The sequence below is a fragment of the Podarcis melisellensis genome (assembly GCF_964234715.1).
Source record: "Podarcis melisellensis genome assembly, chromosome: 8".
NCBI classification, from domain to species: Eukaryota; Metazoa; Chordata; class Lepidosauria; order Squamata; family Lacertidae; genus Podarcis; species Podarcis melisellensis.
In genome coordinates this window covers 43,872,221-43,893,905 of record NC_138540.1, presented here as the reverse complement: position 1 = coordinate 43,893,905, position 21,685 = coordinate 43,872,221, and the positions used below count along the sequence as shown (strand labels likewise).

At 42.0% G+C, this 21,685-nt stretch overlaps 1 protein-coding gene across 15 annotated transcripts in view; it reads left to right on the top strand.

Annotated features, from left to right (window-relative positions):
* Window positions 1–21,685, top strand: part of ZFHX3 (zinc finger homeobox 3) — a 384,144-nt gene that overhangs the window by 168,922 nt on the left and 193,537 nt on the right. Inside the window, exon 1 of one of the 15 annotated variants that reach the window (XM_081923277.1) lies at window positions 11,003–11,070. The exons of the other annotated variants lie outside the window; for them this stretch is intronic. The gene's annotated coding sequence lies outside the window, so the exon portion shown is untranslated. Of the gene's footprint in view, window positions 1–11,002; window positions 11,071–21,685 lie in introns of those variants that run through there. 15 annotated transcript variants of the gene reach the window in all.

Here is a 21,685-nt window from a genome sequence, read left to right as displayed (position 1 = left end):
TTCAGTGGCTGGCTTTCTTTTTCTAGGGAATGGACCGACAGTGTGAGGATGAGGGTTACAAATATCTGTCAATCCAAATGATTGTTCATTTGGATAGGAAACTCAAATACTTCCTGGCACTGTTTTCTTCCTTACTGGAACTCTCATGCAAAGCCTGTGTGTAGGTGTAGAGCTAAACACAATGGGACTTGACTGTTGACAAGTGATCCTTGGAGGCTTCTTTGCTGGTGTGTCTGGTCTTCATGTAGTTCTACCCATTTACTGAGTTTGCTGCTTGCTGCATAGGCAGAAACTCTTCTTGACAGACAGGCAGGCATCAGTGTGTGGTAATAGGAAGCAGAATCGGGCAGGCAGCTGGTCAGACTGAAGTCCTGCAGGACCTGGGACAGTTCCTAGGGATAGCAGAAGCTGAACCAGCTATGGCGGAGGTTTTCAACCTTTTTTAGTCCATGGCTTCCTTGACCAATTGCATTCTTTCTGTGGCACCCCTGTGGGGCTCAGAAGCCCAGTTGTGTCACCCCTTGCCTGCAGAGCTGGCAGCCTCTCACTGTTTTTGGAACACCCTCCGTTGTGGAGTGTTCCCTCAGACTCCTCTCCTCTACCCTCTCCTTGGGAGTCCTCTGGGCAGCCGCCACCACCGCCCCTGGTCTCTGAGCTACCCCTCACCCCCCAAGAGAGTTGCCACCTCATGCTACCCCACAGGAACCTGGGAAGAGGATGTCCCCAGCCTTGGTGGCCCAACAGAGATTGGCCAAAGGTGAACGTGAGGCCAGCAATGGCAGCAGTGGGCGCTGCTGGGCCTGCATGGCGGAAAGTCCCCCCTTCAGCACCGGGCACTTAGCTCCCAGGCAGGCCTTGCACGCAGCAAGCACAAGAAAGGCAGTACCCGCCTTTGGAGGTTATAGTCAAGGCTGCTGCAACAAACAGCTGTGCAAGCTTTTGGGAGGCAGAGATGCAAGAGGGCATCAGAGGAGGGAGGGAAGGAAAGAGGGAAAGAGGCCATTGTTGCCCACAGCACCCCTGACCACCATTAAAGGCACCCCAGGGTGCCACGAAACACAGGTTGAAAACCACCAAGGTATGGGCTCCACTGAACCCTTATTTCCTCAAGTAAAATCTGATGTCAGCCAGAGCCCCTTCCCCACCTCCTCAAGTGGCACAGGGATTGAATTGTGCTGCTGCTGAGTGGCCTCAGATTGTGCCTTTTGCCTTCTCCAGGGTGGGGGTGGGGGTCAGTAAGAGCAAATATCACATTCAGATCCCTCTTCTAAAGGTTTGGGCAGCCACTCCCAGATTTAGAGTTAGGTGACTCTGCCTCCTTCTTCAGGAGATAAGATTGGGGTCTTCTTCAACTGCTTCTATCGCTGCTGAATTTAGAGGCCATGAGATCTCCTGGGCAATTGTTCCTGGCTCCAGTTCACTACTGGAGTAAATTGAGATCCAGGGACATTTATATGTATGACTTAGATAGGATTATTCTGCCCTTCAAGAAGCATTCTAAGAATCATTGTTGTGTATGTTCAGTTTTGCTTTGCTTTTTGCCATACCTTCCTTTGCTAAACAGTTTTCAGGCATCAGGAGACTTAAATTATACCAGTTCCTTGAGAGCACCATTTCTGAGGTCTCCCAGCCCAGCCTGGCCTACTTCCCATTTTTCCACTGAGAAGAAACAGAAGTCATTATCTCACTGCAGCACTGCAGCTTTTTAAGTTCAATGTCAATAGCTAGTTAGGAAAGGGCAAGGCAGGTCAGGGATTAGGACTTCAACTGTCCTTGCTGTTTCTCTGTGGAATGATCTGCTGTTTTCATCGGTGTAATAAATAAATAAAAAAGATTCCCATGCCACTATCTCAGAAGTGATCAGAAAAGGAAAATGTCAGTTTTAGAACTGACAGAATTCTGATAAAAATGTGGAAGTGTGTGAGTTTTTGTGTGAAAGAGAAATATTTTGCTGCTTTTAAAAACTTTAAAAAACCCCTATTTATTCTCATCTTTTTCACAAGCAGCTTGGCAGTCCCTTCCTTAGTTTCTTTGGATTGTAGCTAACTACTCAGAGTAGACCCATTGATATTAATGAAATTAATCATGTCCTTTAACTTCAGTGGGTCTACTCTGAGTTGGACTAGCATTGAATACAACCCTTTCCTTCTTTAAAAAATATTTCTAGAGAGCACCCCTCATATAAATATCAAGGCAGTGTACAACAAAATACGCAAGTACAATAAAAAATAAAATACCATAAAAACAATATTAAAAAATCATTAAAATGACTGACTCATCTCAAAAAAATGTAAACAACAGAACAGGACTGTCACCATAAAAAGGTCTTCAAGAGATGCCTGAAAAACAGCAGTGAGAATCCCTGCTAAACCTTTGCTAGAAGAGTATTCCACAGTATGGGGCCAGTAACATTACTGTACATGCCTGACTTCAAGCTGAAGCCAGTTGGGCTTCTGAAGCATCCAGATTCTGCATAGAATTCTGAGTTAATTTTACTTGGCCTTGTGTCTACTAGCTTTCCATAATCTTTTAATGTCACAACTTGTACCAGAAGTTGCAATCACATCCCTTCTCCCTCCTACAGAAATATAAGTGTATGAAAGAGTTTTCAGAACATCTCTTTATTTTTCTTGAATTACAAAAGTCCCATTCAGTTAGTAGCTTAGGTGATAGCTGTTGCATGAGGGGCATAGTAGGTCTGTGCTCCCTAGTCCTGCCCTCACTATTTCATCCCCTGCTGGCTCCACCATGTTGAGTGGGGAGCCTGCTCCACATGCCAGATTTAGGACTCTAATCTGGGCATGCAGAATAGGCTCCCCATTTCAGAGTTACAATTTCCAGACAGGTTTAACAATCAATCTCTCTTCACATGGAACTCTGGGAATTCTAGCTCTGGGAGGGGAATAGGGGCCTCTGAACAACTCTCAGCACAACTCTCTTAAACTACAGCTCCCAAAATTCTTTGGGGAAGCCATGAATGTTTAAATAGGTATTACAGCACTTTAAATGTACAGTGTGAATGTGTCCCAAGACTACACTCCTAAACACTTATTCTGGGACTAACAGTAAATTATATGGACTTCAGTGACATTGACTTTAAAGTATAAATTGTGTCCAATGGAGCTTATTTGTAGTTTAATAGATTAATTTATGAATATATAATCTAGTATTTTTTCTGTTTGGGGCGAGGGAATGGCAATCTGAAGGACCTTGTTCTTGATTTTATACATGTTGCTTTTTTATAAGCTTGCTTTCAATTTTAATGTATATCTTATAGTCTTTGTAAACCACTTATATGTTTTATTTACAGTTAAGTGGTATACAGATCTTGTTAAATAAATACATAAGCGAATCTCCATCGTTTCTCCAAAACAAGTCCTGCCTGACAGATCTCATTTCCTTTTTTGATAGTTACAAGTTTGGTGGATCAAGGGAAGGCTGTGGACATATGCTTTTTACAAGGTGCTCCATGATATTCCTGTGGAGAAGCTGGATGAGGTTACTGTTAGGTGGATTTGTAGCTGGTTGACTGGTTGACTGACCATACCCAAATAGTGCTCACTAATGGTTCCCTGTCATCCTGAAAAAAGTGATAAGTGGGGTACCACAGGGTTCTGTCTTTGGCCTGTTGTTGCTGAATGTCTTTATAAACAACTTGGATGCTCATCCAATTTGCAGATGGCACCAAACTGGGAGGGGTAGATAATGCCACAGAAGACAGAATTGGGATTCAAAATGACCTTAACAGGTTGGAGAACTGGGCCCAAACTAATAAAATGAATTTCAATAGGGACAAATGTAAGGTTCTACACTTAGGCAGAAAGAACCAGCTGCACAAATATAGGATGGGGGACACCTGTCTTGTATATGTGAAAAGGATCTAGGAGTCTTAGTAGACCACAAACATAACATGAATCAACAGTGTGATGCAGCTGCAAAGAAAGCTAATGCTATTCTAGGCTGCATCAATAGAAGTCTAGTGTCCAGATCAAGGGAAGTCATAGAACCTTTCTATTCTGCCTTGGTCAAACCACACCTGGAATATTGTGTCCAGTTCTAGGCACCACAGTTTAAGAAGGATATTGACAAGCTGGAATGTGTGCAGAGGAGGGTGACCAAGATGAACAAGGGTCTGGAAACCAAGTCTTATGAGGAATGGCTGAGGGAGTTGGGTATGTTTAGTCTGGAAAAGAAAAGAATGAGAGAAGGGCTGTCACATGGAAGATGGAGCAAGCTTGATTTTTGCTGCTCCAGAGGGTATGACTCCAACCAATAGATTCAAGTTACAAGAAAGGAGATTCTGATTAAACATCAGGAAGAACTTTCTGACTGTACCTTTCTAATAAAGGTATAGGAGTTGGCTGGACTGTTGTTGCTTGGGGGCGGTCAGTTGGCAACTCTAGATCAAGGACCAGTGGATGTCCCTATCTATGATGGATTTGGAGAAGGGAGGATAATTTTTCATAGTGGCAGGCCCCCTTCTGCAAGGGTTTGCCCAGAAATAATCCTGATACAGTAGATGCATCACAGGCTAATTCTGGCCCCAAACCTTATGGGCTATCTGACTGTTTGGGAGGTTTACTAATGTTACCTGACAACCATCCCTTAATCCCAGCACTAGAAATATTAAATGTAAGTATTAAAGGAGCTCAGAAGACAAAGAACTTAACAAAACTTTCTGGTACATTATTAGAACACAAAGGTGTAGCTTAGCATCTGTGGAGTTGCATGTGAGGTATTCAGATAAATTCCTTTTTAAGACCAATGGACTGTAAAATGGACTGAAAAGTCCATGTGGTTTGGAAAGTTTATTTGAGAAAAGTGATGTGAAAATAAAACTGCCAATATCATAATGCCATTATACATACCTATTAGTGTGACCACACGGGCTTCTGTGTTCACTTCCAGTCACTGCACTTCAAAATGGATATCATAACACTGGGAAAGGGGCAACCAACATGATTGAATCCCCTATGAGGAAAGGTTACAATATTTGTGTTTAGAGAAAAGGCGAGCAAGTGGGGATATGATAAATTATGTGTAAAATTATGTATAGTGTGGAAAAAGTGGATACTGACTCAAGAAAGCTAGTAAAGGCTGTGGCACAACTCTGCCTTTTAAAATTTATTTATTTAAAATCATTTATCTACCACTTGGTGTGCCAAAGCCCAGTCTGTCACTTTTGTATTGCCTGGTGTCTCTAGTCTTCCTGCACATCCAGGTGAAAAAGCCAGGTTTCCTCTCTGAGACACACTCTCTGATACTATCTTGCCTGAGAGGGGTGCAAATCCAGCAAAGCTTGCATTGTAGTAGTTAGCACTGTGGCAGCCCTCCTCCCATTTGTCCAAATGGTCTTAGTGTTGCTTCCTGAAGTACATGGCCATTTACTGTTGGCTGGGCTTAGCAATCTGTCACTCAAAGCCACCTGCGGAAAAAAGCTTATAAATCATCATTTATTTGTATGCTACCTTTCCATAGTAAATTATGCTCATGGCAGCTCACATCAAAATGGTTTACATAATTCACCAAGAGTTACAAAACATAAAAAATTAAATAGTTATATAAAAATGAACTAATGAAAGCATCTCATATTAATAATGAAACAATAAAATTAAAGAATCCACTGATAATTCATAAGAAGGTCTGACAATCAAAATACAAGAATATAACGCAGATGAACAGCAAAAAACCAAAAACAAAACAAAATACATTTCCAAAACCAACTCAAATTTTGGCAAAATAAATGCAAGCAGATAATAAGGGGTACAAAATATTAATAAATGCGGAGCGCATCTCTGAAAACATAAGACTAACAATAATATTTTTTAACATATATTAGAAGCAGGAAACCATCTAAGGAGTTAGTTGGACTGTTGGATGACAAGTGAATTAAAGATGTGCTTAAGAAGGATGATACTTGTGCCTGAGTTCTTCAGGAACAGAATCTGAAAAACTGAGGCAAATAGTGGTGACAATAGATGAAATTCTAAGCCTTACTGTCAAATTAAAATTTTAAAAATTACTGGATCTGCATGGTATCCATCCATCCATTGGGAATTGTAGCTCTGTGGGGATCTCCTAACAATTCTTTTCAGTCCCCAGGATTCTTTGGAGGAAGCCATGTCTGTTAGTGGTATGTAAGTATGGTGTGGGTGCGACCAAACTCACAAGAAATTAACATAGAGCAACCATGATCACACCACCATTGTCAGCCAAAAAAACCCAGTTATGGTTTATTCTTTGTTTGCATCATACTACCTCTTGTGGCAGAGATCAAGCATGGGAGAAGGTGTGTTTACCAAGAGCTGGAGAAGAGCAGCTCATCTATGAGCCATCAAAACAGTATTCCATGGAAAAATCCTTGTCTTTGGCTGTACCTGAACCTTTGAGGGGAGGCGTTCATCCTTTTCCTGGGTAGCTCATAGTTTTCTTGCTTGTGGGTGTCAATTTAAATGTATTTTATTGTTTTGTTTTTAAAAAAACAGATCTCACTTTCTTCCAAAAAAGAAATGAAAAAGGCAGGATCTCTGGAAAATGAGTAATGGGGCTCAATTTGATTAAAATGATGATTGCACGTAGAATATATTGAAATCACAGATATCTGCTTGGTTTAATTTAGAATGTAGAAACACAATGTATCTGACTGTGAGTACACTGCGTGCCACTGAATTCTAGACATTTTCATGTCATGTCCTTCTGGCTTATCTCAATGGTTGTATAGTCAATGTAAGGTGAATATATGTGATGAGAAGCTGAAGCCTTTGTGATATGGGTGGATGACCACCTGTAAAAAAAATGTATTAATTGATTATGGGTTGCTGACAGGTTATTCCTGTTCTTTTCGTCTTTCCTTGTCAATCTAGGAATTATTTATTATTTACATTGTGGTTATAAATTTCTAAAAAAAAGTTTTTAAAAAGAAAAGATTTTGAAGGTTCCTGGGAAACATTTAGTAGTGCAGCAAGGAGAGTTGTTCCTGATACATAGATGGTTCTGCAAAAAATATTTTCCATTTACGTCTTTGGGGAGGAAGCACATATAGCTGAGTGCTAAAGCAGCTCCTTTGCATGCAGAGGCCCCCAGGTTCAACATCCTCATTGTCATCTCTAGTTTAAAAAGGGATTAGGTAGCAGGCTGTAGAAATTACCTCTTTCTGCCCAAGGAGACCATTCTCGATAGCCTCCAAGTCAGAGTAGACAGACAGACCTGTTATAAGGCAGTGTCTTTATATGAAAGGAAGTGCTATCAAGTGACCTTTTTAAAAAAGAAAAACTGATAGGAATGGCTATCAGATAAACTTACAGACTTCTGCAGATGTGGGTGGAACCTTGAGATTTATTTACAAAGTTTACTGCATTATAGCATTGACTCTTCAGATTTTTATTTTTTTTACAGTGATGCATGGATGAATATCTAAACTGCACATAACTTTTTTCTCAAGGCTGACAGCCTTTCACAGTACGCAGGAAACAGACAGATATATATTTCAATTGACACTTTAGGCATTAGATGTATTTGCCACTACATCTTTCATGTTGCTGGAAAGAGTTCAGGCCTGGGAGTTCAGCTTATTGACTCCTGCAGAGACTCTTAGTGGCCTGTGAGAATTCTGGAGCAGCCTTTCTCCTCATCTTCCCAAGGGCTACCTAAAGGCCTGAAAGCCTTAGGGAATATAAAGAGAGTTGACATCCAGGCAAGGGAGTGTTTGCTACCATTTCCTGAAGAGACCAACAGTGGCCAAAGGAAAACTGGACAAGAATTGTGACTATGGCCAGAGTTTCCAGGGAGCACAAGTGCCCATACCCTGGAATCCTAAGGAGAGTTGAAATCCAGAAAATTTCTGCCTTGGAAGCAGATTAAGAAACAATTAGTTGACCTACTCCTGAGACAAATTTGAGTTGGGTGAGGACTCAAATAGGTGTTGTTATTAGAACCTCCAAAAGATTGTTACTGTCAGTAATGTTACTGTCTCAGTGTGGTCCACCACCACACATGCCTAAACTGCACTGTTGCTTGTCTTGGAATAGGATGAGAGGCGGCATCTATGGGTGCTTCTGCATAACATGGGGTTGTATAGTCATTCAGCTCAAGCAGCTCTTCCTTAGCCCATGCTGGTTCCCTGCTCACAGGGAGGAAGGTAGGCAGCTGTAGGACCAACAGGAAATGTATTTTTCTGTTATGCAATGGCCAGCGTAACTGGATATTTTCATGTTCTGTATGGCACCTGCTTTCTCTAGAATACTTCCTCGGATTCTTGTTACAGTGTCAAGTCAGAATTGCAGCCAGCTTTTGTTTGAAAGCATGTCAAAGTGCAAGTAGATAAATAGGTACCGCTCTGGCAGGAAGGTAAACAGCATTTCCGTGCGCTGCTCTGATTTGCCAGAAGCGGCTTAGTCATGCTGGCCACATGACTCGGAAGCTGTATGCCGGCTCCCTTAGCCAATAAAGCGAGATGAGCGCCGCAACCCCAGAGTCGGTCACGACTGGACCTAATGGTCAGCGGTCCTTTTACCTTTTTAAAGTATTTTAAACTTTCATTAGAAAATAATATTTGGAATAGATTCCCTTTCTTTGTTGTTTAGTTGTTTAGTCGTGTCCGATTCTTCATGACCCCATGGACCAGAGCACGTCAGGCACTCCTGTCTTTCTTCCACTGCCTCCCACAGTTTGGTCAAACTCATGCTGGTAGCTTCAAGAACACTGTCCAACCATCTCGTCTTCTGTCGTCCCCTTCTCCTTGTGCCCTCAATCTTTCCCAACATCAGGGTCTTTTCCAGGGAGTCTTCTCTTCTCATGAGGTGGCCAAAGTATTGGAGCCTCAGCTTCACGATCTGTCCTTCCAGTGAGCACTCAGGGCTGATTTCCTTAAGAATAGAGAGGTTTGATCTTCTTGCAGTCCATGGGACTCTCAAGAGTCTCCTCCAGCACCATAATTCAAAAGCATCAATTCTTTGGCGATCAGCCAGCTCTCACTTCCATACATCACTACTGGGAAAACCATAGCTTTTACTATATGGACCTTTGTTGGGAAGGTGATGTCTCTGCTTTTTAAGATGTTATTGCTTTTCTCCCAAGAAGCAGGCGTCTTTTAATTTCATGACTGCTGTCCCTTTCTTACTCCACCGTAAAACTTATCATGCACTCCCAGGTGTGAATGTGAATAAGAATAATTAATTAATTAATTAATTGTGATTTGCTTATGACATTAGTTTCCTGCTATGTGGTACCCAAAATATTCCTGACACAGCACGTATGGAAGGCATTGAGGCATTGCTACTGGCAGGTGTAAGCTGCCCATGACTCACTTCCATAAAGGAGCATGCTCAACACGCAAACCTGGTAGACCTTCATCTTGGTATTGGTTGTTAGCATCACATTCTCCCATACCCTTTTGGAGAGGCCATTGCTATAGCTGCCTTACCAATACGATTGTACAGCTCAGAATCAATGAAAAGGTCGCTGGTTATGGTGGAGCCCAGATAGACAAAACCACCTACCACCTCAAGCATGTGGCAGGCACCAGGCCTGTTGGCAGACCAACTCTGCGTTATAAAGATGTCTGCAAATGTGACATGTAGGTTGGCAGCATTAAACCCGCCGTGTGGGAATCCCTTGCAATTGACAGCAGTGCCTGGAGACAGACAGGTTGTGTATCCACAGCCGTTACCAGAGGAAAAATGACTGCAGGGAGGAGCTCAGAGAAAATAAAGTCCATGGTACATCTGTAACAGCAAAACTGGATGCCTTCATATGCCCCAGCTGCAATAAAATATGTCTTTCCTGTATTGGTCTCTACAGCCACAGCAGGCACTGTAACTCTCAGACGGTTTGACTTTACTCCCAATGGCACACTCATCTGTTATCTCTTGGGCAGATGGATACCAATATACATGCAACATAGATAACATAAGGTTAACTAGGCAACTTACAATGAATAAGTACAAAAGCAATTTAAATAAAAAATGAGACATAAAACCATAACACCCAAAGGAACATAAATAAATACAACAAACAACACCTCACCACACATCCCAGAATATTAAAAAATGGAACTTGCATGTCAACCAGAGCTCTTCCCATATCCAGATACTGTTTCACCTCCCTCTGTGCTATGATTGGGAAAAGGTGGGAAAATTTCTATAAGTTGTCTGTAAACTCTTCATGAGTGAAAAACGAGAGATGCTGGAGCTATAGACAGTTCACTAAGTTTTGCTGACTGATGGATCAGCAAACTTGGGAGAAAATCAAAATTATTTGCAAACAACTTAACTTGAAGTCTACATTTGTTGTTTAGTCGTTTAGTCGTGTCCGACTCTTCGATGTCAAAACCAAACAGTTAGCATCATAAAATAAAAGTAGATACTACAAGCTGCGGCATGTCACAGCTTTCAGGTAGCACAGCTCTGCAAAAGCACAAAAGGCCTTCAGTATCGGGTAATGAGGTGCAGCTAGTTACATTTAAGAAAGAACACCAAGACCTACTTGAGAACTCCGCCCTTTCTTCCCAGGGCAGTTGGGATTTAAAGCCGCTATTCAGAAAAGTGTTAGGAATTTTGGGAGCAGTATACAAAACACTGCTTTTTCCCATAGCCGGGGTGGGGGAGGGGAAAGGCTTCCTTGTCTGTTCCCTTCCTCCTCCCAAAAGCTCCCATCAGTGAAAGAGAAACAAAAAACCACATCAGGCCAAAACAAGCTTGAGCACCATGAGAAATCAAGGCTACCAGAATGGCATTTGACACTGTCAGGCTGCAGCTGAAGAACAAGGGAAACGTTTTCGTACGACTGTCACTGACCCACAGGCCCTCACTCCTAACCTTGCTCTCCCACATATGTTTCTCATTTCCTTGCTTATAGCTGGCCCAAGCTAATGATCTGTGTTTTGGCAGCCATCCCATGCTTGGCATACTGCCTGCCTTGTTCTCATTGTCCCAGCTACTTACAAAACCTCTGCCCCACCCTCTCTCTCTGCAGCCCATGCCTTTTCCGCGCAGCTACCATCTTGAATGCTGTCTCTGCCACCCAAACATATCCCATCAGTAACAGCCTGAAGAAATTGCCCATGGGTGAGGGGTGAGTTAAACACAAAAACAGTGGAAATCCAAACAAATCAGCCCAGCAGAGTCTTGCTGCTATAAATACTGAGGAACACAGGCTATTTTGAGGGATGGTGGCATGGGAAAGTTCTGTCTGGAATCTCAGATCTAGCAGAGGAGACAGTTATTTCCAGTGGACATGGGAAGAGGGACTAACTACTCAGAGTAAGATGGGAGAGGGCATCAAACTTCCTGACTGAAATAGGAATCCAATATGATAACAGATATGATTTCTGTCTCCATAATCAATGAAAGGCTGACAGGGATTAGGTGTTTAACTTTCAACTTTTAGGTAACAAGGCAAGAAGCAAATAATTAAGCTTTAGTCCCTCATTATTAGTAGATCTTTCTATCAAACCAAACAGATTTCTCATATGACTGCCCCTGTAATTTGTCATGCACTATTATGGTGTGAGCCATTATTGACTGATGGTCCTGAGTTGATATCAAGCAATGCAAGGCATAGCACAATTCCCTTTCATGTGCAGTACAAAATGTTAGTGTGGGTGCAAAATGTTCCCACTCACATTTAAGGTGGTTAAGAAGCTTCTCTTGGTTGCTCATGTGTGCTTGTATATGGACGGGGATCTTCATTTCATGGGCCACATTATAGCTTTCCAAGATCTGTACCCCCTGCTTTATAGCCATTAGGTCCTGTTCATGTATTAGAGAATAAATGAGGGGATTATTGATAAAAATGCTTGATAAAATACGTTCAGGAATATGAAAGACCATATTCCCTCATGAACCTACCTGGGTTTTGAGATACAGTATTCAGGGGAAGCCCATCTCCCTTCTCAGTGGTTACTCCCAGACTTTGAAACTCCCTCTCTAAAAAAGCTAGACTGGCTCCCTCCTTGCTGTTCTTCCACTGGCAAGTGAAGTCTTTCTTGTTCCAACAGGGAATTGACTGCTTTTAATGAGAATTGACTGCGTTTAATGAGAGGGCTTGTGCTGTTTTTATTGTAATTATTGGTATGTTTTAAACAGATTTTATGTATGCCTGTAGTTTCTATCAATGTTTAATTGTGTTTTAATTATTGATGTTTCTATGTTTTTAGCAGTTCTTGTTTTTATCTGTAAGTCACCTTGCGCCCCATCAGGGGGAAATGGTGGGAAATACATACATACATTGCTTTTTTTCTAAAAAAATGTTTAGGGGTACTCTAATTTTCCTACTCATATTGAAATACTGCCCCTCAGTGGGGCCAAACTTAGATTCACAAAATGTTTAGGGGTATGCGTACCCCTACGTCCCCAAAGAAAGAAAGCACTTCATGCATATATGCATAGATAAAAAAAACACAACAATACCATTATTGTCCACATCAATCAGCAGGTTGTCAGTATTAAGATCTAATGAACCCTCTGAAGATGTTTTTAAGGCGACCTTCATACTGAGTGTTCTGGGTGCAACAGTAACCATGGATATATTTATTTAGGCACTTATTCCCCATCTTTTATCCAAAAGGGTTCTCAGAGACTTACAAGCCTGACCTAAATCTGTGCTAAGATGGTCCCTGCCCTCAGGCTCACATGCTATACAGACATGACACAAAAGGGAAAAGTGATGAGAGGGAGAAGGGAAAAGCAGGCTCAAGCACAAGTTCTTAAAGTGCTAAAAATATGATGCCTGTTCTGGAGGTTGCAAAGTTTTAAACTGCATCCTATCATGTAGAGGTGGAGTATATGTCATCTTTTTCATTTCTACATGTTATTCTGCTGTTAAGGACACAATTGCTGGGTAGTTTAAAAGTTGGGAACCAAAACTGGAGTTATGGCAGGAAAAATGCAGATTTCAAACCCAGAACTGGCATCTACATGGTTAAAATATCATCACATTTCATCCATCTTAAATTTCCCATAAACATTCAGCAAAGCAATTTCACTCAATCACACGTATTAACTACTTAAATTCTCCTCTCCAAGGATGTGGATTGTTATTTTATGCCAAATGTGCTGTAATTAAGTTTGACATAAGCACATGGATTAAATATGTGGTTTGGGGGACAAATGGCAGATTTTTTTTCTTTCTCTCTCTGTTGTTATGGCCATATGGAGAATGCAACCAGATAATGGATAGATTTCCAAATATCTCTTTCTTGTTATTTTTTTGTATAATAATTGAAAAGACTCATGTTAATGCAGGGGTTGCAGCAGCTCGAGGACCAATTATTTTGAGGTGATTTGAGGTGATTAAAAAAGAGGAGAAATAAGATAGGTTTTTCCATCTTACTCAGGAGCACCTTGATAGATGATTTATATATTGCAAGCTTCTGCTACTTAATAATAATACATTTTTATTTATACCCCACCCTCCCCGGCCAGGGCCAGGCTCAGAGCAGCTAACACCAAATATGAATTACAATAAAACGTAATAGAATAAAGAATAACAAACAAACAAACAAACAATTAAAATACAGCTTAAAATGCAGCCTCATTTTAGTAGTAGTACTTAAGGTAGGCGATCTCTGTCACAGCAGTGGCAGGCAGAATTTTGACTAGGTACACATTGCTTTGTGCAGGTATTTAGTAAAACTGAATAACTTCGCCATATAGTGCACTCCATTTTACATAGAGTCATTCAGGGCACAGGAATAAGTGAACATACCCTGCCCTTTTATTTGGCTACTGGGATGCCATTTTTATTCCAGGGCCAGCCATGTTATCAGTCTCTGCAATAGGGGGTAGTCCTCCATTACATTGCACCTATCAAGTCAACTACCCTGGCCAAAGACAGGTGTTCCTTTATGTTTGGTGCTGGGAAGACAAGGAAATGTGTAATGGCCAGAAGGCAGGCATCGCTGCAGAGAGATGCTTTTAAGAGATGCTGAGACTCCACAATGGGTAGGGAATGCGGCAGAATATGGGCAAAAGGGAACTAACATGGAGATCAGGGTTAATAGCAGGAGTTGTGTGTGCCTCTGGATGGCTGCCTGATAAGGGCCTGCATAAGTAGGAATTTAATAGGTTCCAAACAGCTGAGGTCAGCTTTGTGCTGTAACCCCAGGTAACATCACCAATGGTAATATCACCAGTAGAGGAGGGTCCAGGTAAAATAGCCTTTTCTTGTGCATTTCTTAATTGTAGGGATCTGCCTCTCACCACTTACTATGCCATGTGCCAATTTGCAGAGATATCTCAGTACTTTGAAATGAACTTTGTTGCTATATGTCAATAAATTAAATCTTGATTCAGAGAAGCAAGTTGGATTAGGAGAAACATCACATCGCTTCAGCCCTAGAGTTTTGTGACTTAATACATTCTCTATTAACCTATAGACCTTGAGCTGCTTTTATAACTATCACTACAGGCAGGGAAGGAGCCCTGGCAGTGTTCGCTATTTTTACATTTGCTCTTGTCTACCTGTCCTCAATCTCCTTCTGCGTATTTCCAGATATCCTATCCTTATTAGTTATTGGTTCCCCCTTTTTCATAACTAAATATTGGCAGAATGTCTGAAACAGAGCAGATATGGTGTAACTTCAACTCCTCACAGCAGCAGCCTACCACTTCTGCCAGAATAATAATAATAATAATAATAATAATAATAATAATAATAATAATAATAATAATAATGGGTTCATCCAACTAAGGGCTCATCCATACTTCCACTTGTCCTGTGCCTAGAAAGTGTGGCTCCAAGTGGTTTGACCTGCACTTTCTAGGCATGGGTCCAAGCAGTTTTCTCCTTGCCCTGCTCCCTTCCCCAGAGAAAACCCACCTTTTAATGCTAAATTGGAGCAAATGTCCATCTGGAGAAAACCTGAATTGCTGCTTGCTCAAGTTGAATGCTAAATAGTGGTTTTCCCTGCGGCAGGAAGCAGTGGAACAAGAGGAAGTGTGGACAAGCACTTAGAATAAACCCATTGAAATTAATGCACTTAAGTTAGGGATCATCCAGACTTGCTTTTGTGCCATGTTTCTAGGCACAGGCCCACACTTTAAAGCTCCATTTTTAAGTGCCCTTTTTAACGCTAGCACTATTCCACTGAATTGCCATTTGTTCCACTTCAGCATGAAAGAGTGGGTTTTCCTTGTTAAAGAGGTGGTGGGGGGTGGGGAGAGCACGTGGACACAGACCAGGAAAGCACAGACATGTGCCTAGAAAGCACAGGACAGAGATTAAGTGTGGATGAGCCCTTTGTCACATCCATCAATTTCAATAGGTCTCCTTTGAGTTAGACTAACATTGGATACAATCCACTAACTCCACAGTGAGAGACCACAGTTTAGACAATAGTTGCATAGGATTGAGGTCAAAACTCGGGCCTCCTATCATGCACTCTAGCACTATGTGATTTTTCAATATATTAGCCAAAATCAGTTTTGAAATCACACTGCGATAATGATTTTGACCTGGCAATATGCAGCAATATATCACTACTTGCTATTCGCATGAGGGAGGGCAGGGCAGCCAATTTCATGGCACCACCGATATTGCACAGTGATCTCAGCCAATAACCATGCTTATCTGAGCTGCCTTCCCTCACGCTGATGGAGAGGCACGGCCATCACTGCTGATCTGAGTTGCCTTTCCTCACTTGAAGGCACTGTGGCACTACCTTCCCCTGGCACTGAGGCAGAGCAGCTTTTCTCAGTCAGCAGGAAAGCAGCAGTAGCCACAGTGGACACTCACTTGATCTCCATGACTGCTCCTTCCCACATCCCCATGCCTGATCTGCACACACCCCATCTGCACAACCCCCGTGACTGCTCCTTCCCTCATCCTCATGCCTGATTTCAACGTCTCTAATTTCAGACGTTGTGATATGGTGGAATATTGCAATGTTTAGCTGCTGATACATCATGATGCTGAAAACCAGATATTGCTCACCCCTAATGCACACTTAGTTCTCTCAATGGGGAACTTTGATAATGGAAATCTGGGAGAAATGGCCCTTTGCATACAGTGAAACACTTAGCACAATGCAGCCTGTCTTCATAACACTCATAGGAACCTGAGCACATTGCTAACTTTTCTCTTCCTAGAACTGTAGCAGATACCATATTTTTCGCCCTATAGGACACACTTTTTCCCCTCCAAAAATGAAGGGGAAATCTGTGTGCGTCCTATGGGGCGAATGCAGGCTTTCGCTGAAGCTTGGCGAATGCAGGCTTTCGGTGCGCACCGACCCCTCTCGCTCTCCAGGCTTCAGGAAGCTATCAGCTAGCCTGGGGAGCCCGCGGGAGTTGCCGCAGGGCTCCCTAGGCTGCGGATAGCAGCCTGCCGCCCGGAGCGCTGGGCGCTCTGAAGCAGAGCGCCCCGTGCTTTGGGAAAATATCCGCAGCCTGCCGCCCAGAGTGCTCCTCTAAAAACTACGGTAGGTGCGTTTTTAAAAGCTCGGGCTTCCCCCGCGGCTGGGGGGGGAATAATTTTTTTTCTTTACCCCCCCCCCCAAAAAATAGGTGCGTTCTATGGGCCGATGCGTCCTATAGGGCGAAAAATACGGTACATCATCTTGGGACTCCGGACACAAACATACTATAACAACCCTCAATCTCTCCAACAACTGGAGCGCCAAGCAGGCACATACAGAGCTTGTCTGAGGCCCAGGGCAGGGCTCTTGTTGGAATAAAGTTATAAACTCAAACAAAAAAGCAGCCAGTGTCTGGTGCCCCCCCCCCAGCCAGTTTAGCTCATTGAGGCACAGGGCAAGTGTACTTGGCTGCTCACTCCCCTGTATGGGCCTGGTGCCAGGATAGAGCACCTCTTACTGGTAAGCAAGAAAGGGGAAACACTTGCTTCAGAGTAAGGCTGCTGCACCTGTTTCTGAAGTTTCTGACTCCTGGAAAGACCAAGCTTTTTGCTTAAACATTGCCATGATTGGGTAAACTCAGGAACACCTTTGCCTTACAGAAGCACCTTTTGGATGCCTGTAGTCAACAAGTGGATGCACACACAAAGGGTTTAGGGGGAAGGGATGAGTATACTCAGTCACTGCAGTTCAATTATGGAATGAGCTTCCACAAGAGGTAGTGATGGCCATAAACCTGAATGTCTTTAAGACTGGATTAGACAAATTCATGGAGGATAAGATGATCAATGACTACTAGCCATGATAGCTGTGCTCTGCCTCCATAGTCAGAGGCTGTATGATCCCAAATTCCAGTTGCTAAAAACTGCAGGAGGGGCGAGTGCTATTGTTTGGCCACTGTGAGAATAGGATGCTGGGCTAGATGAGCCACTGGCCTGATTCAGCAAGGCTATTGTTACATTCCCATGTGTCCAAAATGACTGGTTGGTTCCCATCCCTCTCCTTGGTGTAGAGGGGGCCCCATCTTGCCTAGCATCAGTTTGTAGCCTGTATTCAATGCTAGGGCCTCCAGAAAATGAACACCTAGCTCTGCTATAAAACTTAGCCAGTTGTTGCAGGGCCTTGCTGCGACAACTTAGCTGTGGAAACATGACCTGTGGTTCTGAACCCACACCTTGATTTTCTTTCAAGGTGCTGGCTTCTGCCTTGTCACCTTGCTGTGGAAACTATTAATCTGCGCTTGCTTGGGCCAATGTCCATGCTGTGACTGAGGGGCTAAGGAACTGCTATGGTCTTTTTGGTGTGTGTTTGAGCTCTGGAAACTCCTTTGCCCTGATATAGCTTGCTTTTCTGCTGGGCATACCAGCAGGAGTCATTTTGAATTCCTAGACATTGAATTGAATTGAATTCCTAGACATTGTTGCCAGCATAATCCCCGATTGGTGTGTTTTGTTAATGTTCACCATTTGTACTTAGTTTGAAAATTTTCTGAGTGGTGTGCCTTCTCCCCCTTTCCTCTGGCCTAAGCATGTATAGCAGGCATGTCCAGCAGGTAGATCGTGATATACCGGTAGATCACTGGCTCCCCCCAAAGAAGCTGAAGAACTGTGGCTCCCCTAAAAAAAGCTCAACATTTTACCCCCTCCCTGAAAAAACTCAACAACTTTGACCCAAACCCCCATAAAGGGGGTAGATCACTGCCAGTTTTTAACTCTGTGAGTAGATCACAGGCTCTTGGAAGTTGGCCACCCCTGATGTATAGGATATGGTAGCCATTCCACAGGCATAGCTGTGGTGTGATCCCCCTCTCCCCTTGTGGTAATGGGTGTATATAAGATTTCCCTGACAGTGATTGCTCTTGGCTAACACACACCAACTTGGCAGCAATGAGAAACTCTGGGATGGCATTTAGATATCAACATTGCAGTCCTATCTGTCATAAACAGACAAAATATGATTTCCCAAATTCTACTGGGTTTTGAACTATATTTATTGGTGAACAGAAGATACAAAAAATAAATAGTAATGATTTGTTTAGGAAATGGTTTAATCACATGGAAGACATGGACAGAAAAGATTAACATTCAACAGGCCATTCTGGAAGAAAGATTGTCTAAGTCACTGGGTGAATGGAGAAGTCTATTCCATGGGGAGAGCTAGGAGTTAGCTTGGGAAAGTTTATGGCCATCCTCTGTGCCACTATGAATAGCCTTCTGCCACTGCCCTGAACATTCCTTCGTCTGTCCTAAGCTATATGGGAGCTCTACTGGATAGGCAGAGCTCTTGTGAATGCAAGTACTACACAGTCAGTGTTGCTGCTGTGCCTGATAAAATGGGCAAGGAAAATGAGATGCTGCATCATCAAATCCCTGTATTGAGTCTGAGATACCAAACACATTTTCCTCATTCGTATTTGGAAAACCTGTTTCTCTCCCAGCCTCATCAGATATCAAGTTACTCTTTTAAAATTATAACAATAATAGTACTACAATAGGGGTGTTAGTAAAAAGAAGCAAACCACACACTTAAAACTGAAAATGAACAAACTCATTTATTTTGATGTTAGTGACATTCTCTTAGGTTTATGCACCTGGTTTCTCTTACTCTTAAATTCAGTCCTTCATGCTGCTCACAAGGCTGGAGGGGCCAGGAATGCCCCATAGCACAGACTGACTAATAAGCTTTCTCAAAATTTGGGGGGTTGCCATGCATTTTTAGGAAAATAAACATTGCTGCTGTGTTTTGGCTGGTTAAAGACCTTTGCACTAATTGGCCTAAGTAACATGTACTGTAGGTAAAGGTTTTTTCTTTGTGTGAGGAAGAACCATTTATGCATTTTTGGATAGGGACACATAAAACAATGATCAAAAATTGTTACCTTGTAATTTTTTGTCTGTGCATTTTATCCTGATGTGATAAATAGTTTTAATAGCTGGCTTGTGGAATGTTCTTATTTCTTGAACTTGGACACAGGTCAGAGTTTGTCTTGTATGTTGAAAACTGAATGTTCCAGACACAGCTGAATTTTGATTTATGTTGGTGGCAAATTTCTTATGTGTGGCTTGCTGTTGAGGGAATGATATGATTGCAGTGTAAACTTTAGACATTGGTGCCAAAAAACATAAATTTATGAGTACATTTTTGCCCTGTCTTCTTTCTTCTTAGTCCTTGCTCTGGTCATTGTGTCATTCTGGTCATTCCAGTCTCAGGGAGAATAGTTCTATTGGTCATTTGTAAGACTCAGCACTCAAGTAGTGCACATCTGCTCCATTTCTTCAAGAGGAAGCTGAGAGGAATGAGTAAGTTTCAAAAACATTTACAGCAGTCTAAAATCCAGACAAATAGATCTAGTTATTTGCAGGGTTAATTTTCCAAGTGTCATAAACAGTGCCATTTTCCTAGAAAAATAGGTGATGGAACTCACCATGAACATCTCCCTCATTCTCTTAGAATGGCAATGGCACCCACCTGAGAGGTGCTAGAACTGAATTCTGGTGAGTTCTTTTCTGGAAAAAAGTCTTGAAATGTTTTATATGCTCTTATAATATTTTTCTCTTAATGAATGAATATGTGAAGATAGATGCCTAACTCTCCATGACAGATGGTTGTGTGTGGTACACTCTACAATGAGAATACTCTTCACCTCTTTAGTCACTTCCATTTTCTTCCTCTTCATGTAAAAAGGAAAGGTGAAAGGCTGGCATAGAGTATCAAATGGTTGGATCCAGAGGTATCTTGTATGAATAGAAAAACAGTCTTACTGTCTTTGTCCAATTTCCCAAGCCTGCTGCAGCTCCTGCACCCTATTGCATTCAGAGGGAGTGTAGGAGATGCTGGAGAGTGGGGGTGGAAGAGGAGTCAGGAAAGCATCATACCACAGAACTCTGCTTAAACAATCTTCTCTGAATCCAATATAGCAAATCCAAGGGTGTTCCCCAAATGTTTTTTTTTTCCTTTTTCTGAGGAGTGGATTGCTTGCAGGGATCTAGAAAGACCTGAGTTGCCTTTTTGCAAAGCTGTTTTTTGCTTATTGTTTGGAGCCAGACCTTCATTTCCAAAATGGTTTGAAAGAAGCCAGATTTGCCTGTGACAGGACTCTGAGTTAGTGTAGTCCAACTAGCTTGCTGCAACAAATCTCACAAACCAAGCTCCCCTATAATCTTCTTTGAGAACTGCATTTGATGTGACCTTACCAAGCCTGTGGCCAGACAAGATCTTTGAACATCTCCTCAGAACTACCATGATAAGCTCTTTGATTACCCAGCTCAACTGGATCCCCAACCCCCACCCTCCTCCTCAGCACATCCCTTCTTCATGCACAGGCAGCTTTTAGGGGTAAACCTGCCTCCGCCCCTTTTCATTTTCCTACAGTGTTCTAAATCTCAAGACACAGTTAACCCAAATCCAGATTTATTTAGGATTTATCTACTTTATTAATTCCTGTTGTGTTGTGCAAAAGTGCTGAAGGATTCAGATTGCCTATGAAATTAAAGAGAGCTTTTCCAAAAGGAAGCATAATTTTAAAAACATTTTTGTTAGCCAAAGCTCAGAATACAGCATTTTAAAGGCTACTTTGGTTGGGAATTGGCCATAATAATTTGATATTTTTTTTCCTTCTAGTAAATACGCTATCAGGCTGTTTCATGAATTAATCAGGGTTTAATGTAGATTTAAACATTTACAATGCAGAATAATTTGGGTTGAAATAATCCCCCTTGATAAAGCTAGAAAGCCCCCACAACTGTCACCATCTCTGACAGCCAGGCATCTAGACCTTGAATATGCAAATAACAAGAAGAAAAATGTGAGCAAGACTTAAGATGGTGCTTCATTTCTACATCTTTGTCAGTTAACTGCTGGCACTAAGTGAGTATTAGAACAATTCTGAAAAGCAACTAAATACCAACTGAAGCCTGTTCTAGATGGTGAACAGGGAGGCATCTGATTCTGCTCCTGGAGCTGTTCCTCTTCAAATAGATCATTTGCGTCATATGATGTTCATCTGTTGATGAGATTCTTTTCTGCCTTTACAACACTGTTGGGTTCCATGGAGACCCTTTGGGTTTTTAGTTCTCTGGCAGACACTGGCACAGAGATCACCATTTTATATTGACATGGGCCCTTACTGTCCACACCAGGCATATTTGTCATGTGGTTTATTTAAATTATTTATTTGAATAAAAATTCCATTTTCAAAAAAGGATGGCAATGAATAATATAAAATCAACAATAATCAACAATAATAAAATTATATCAACAAAACTAACATAGAATATATCATAGATCAGATTAGTACATCAACATAACTAAATGTACTAATGCAGATACCCCTCA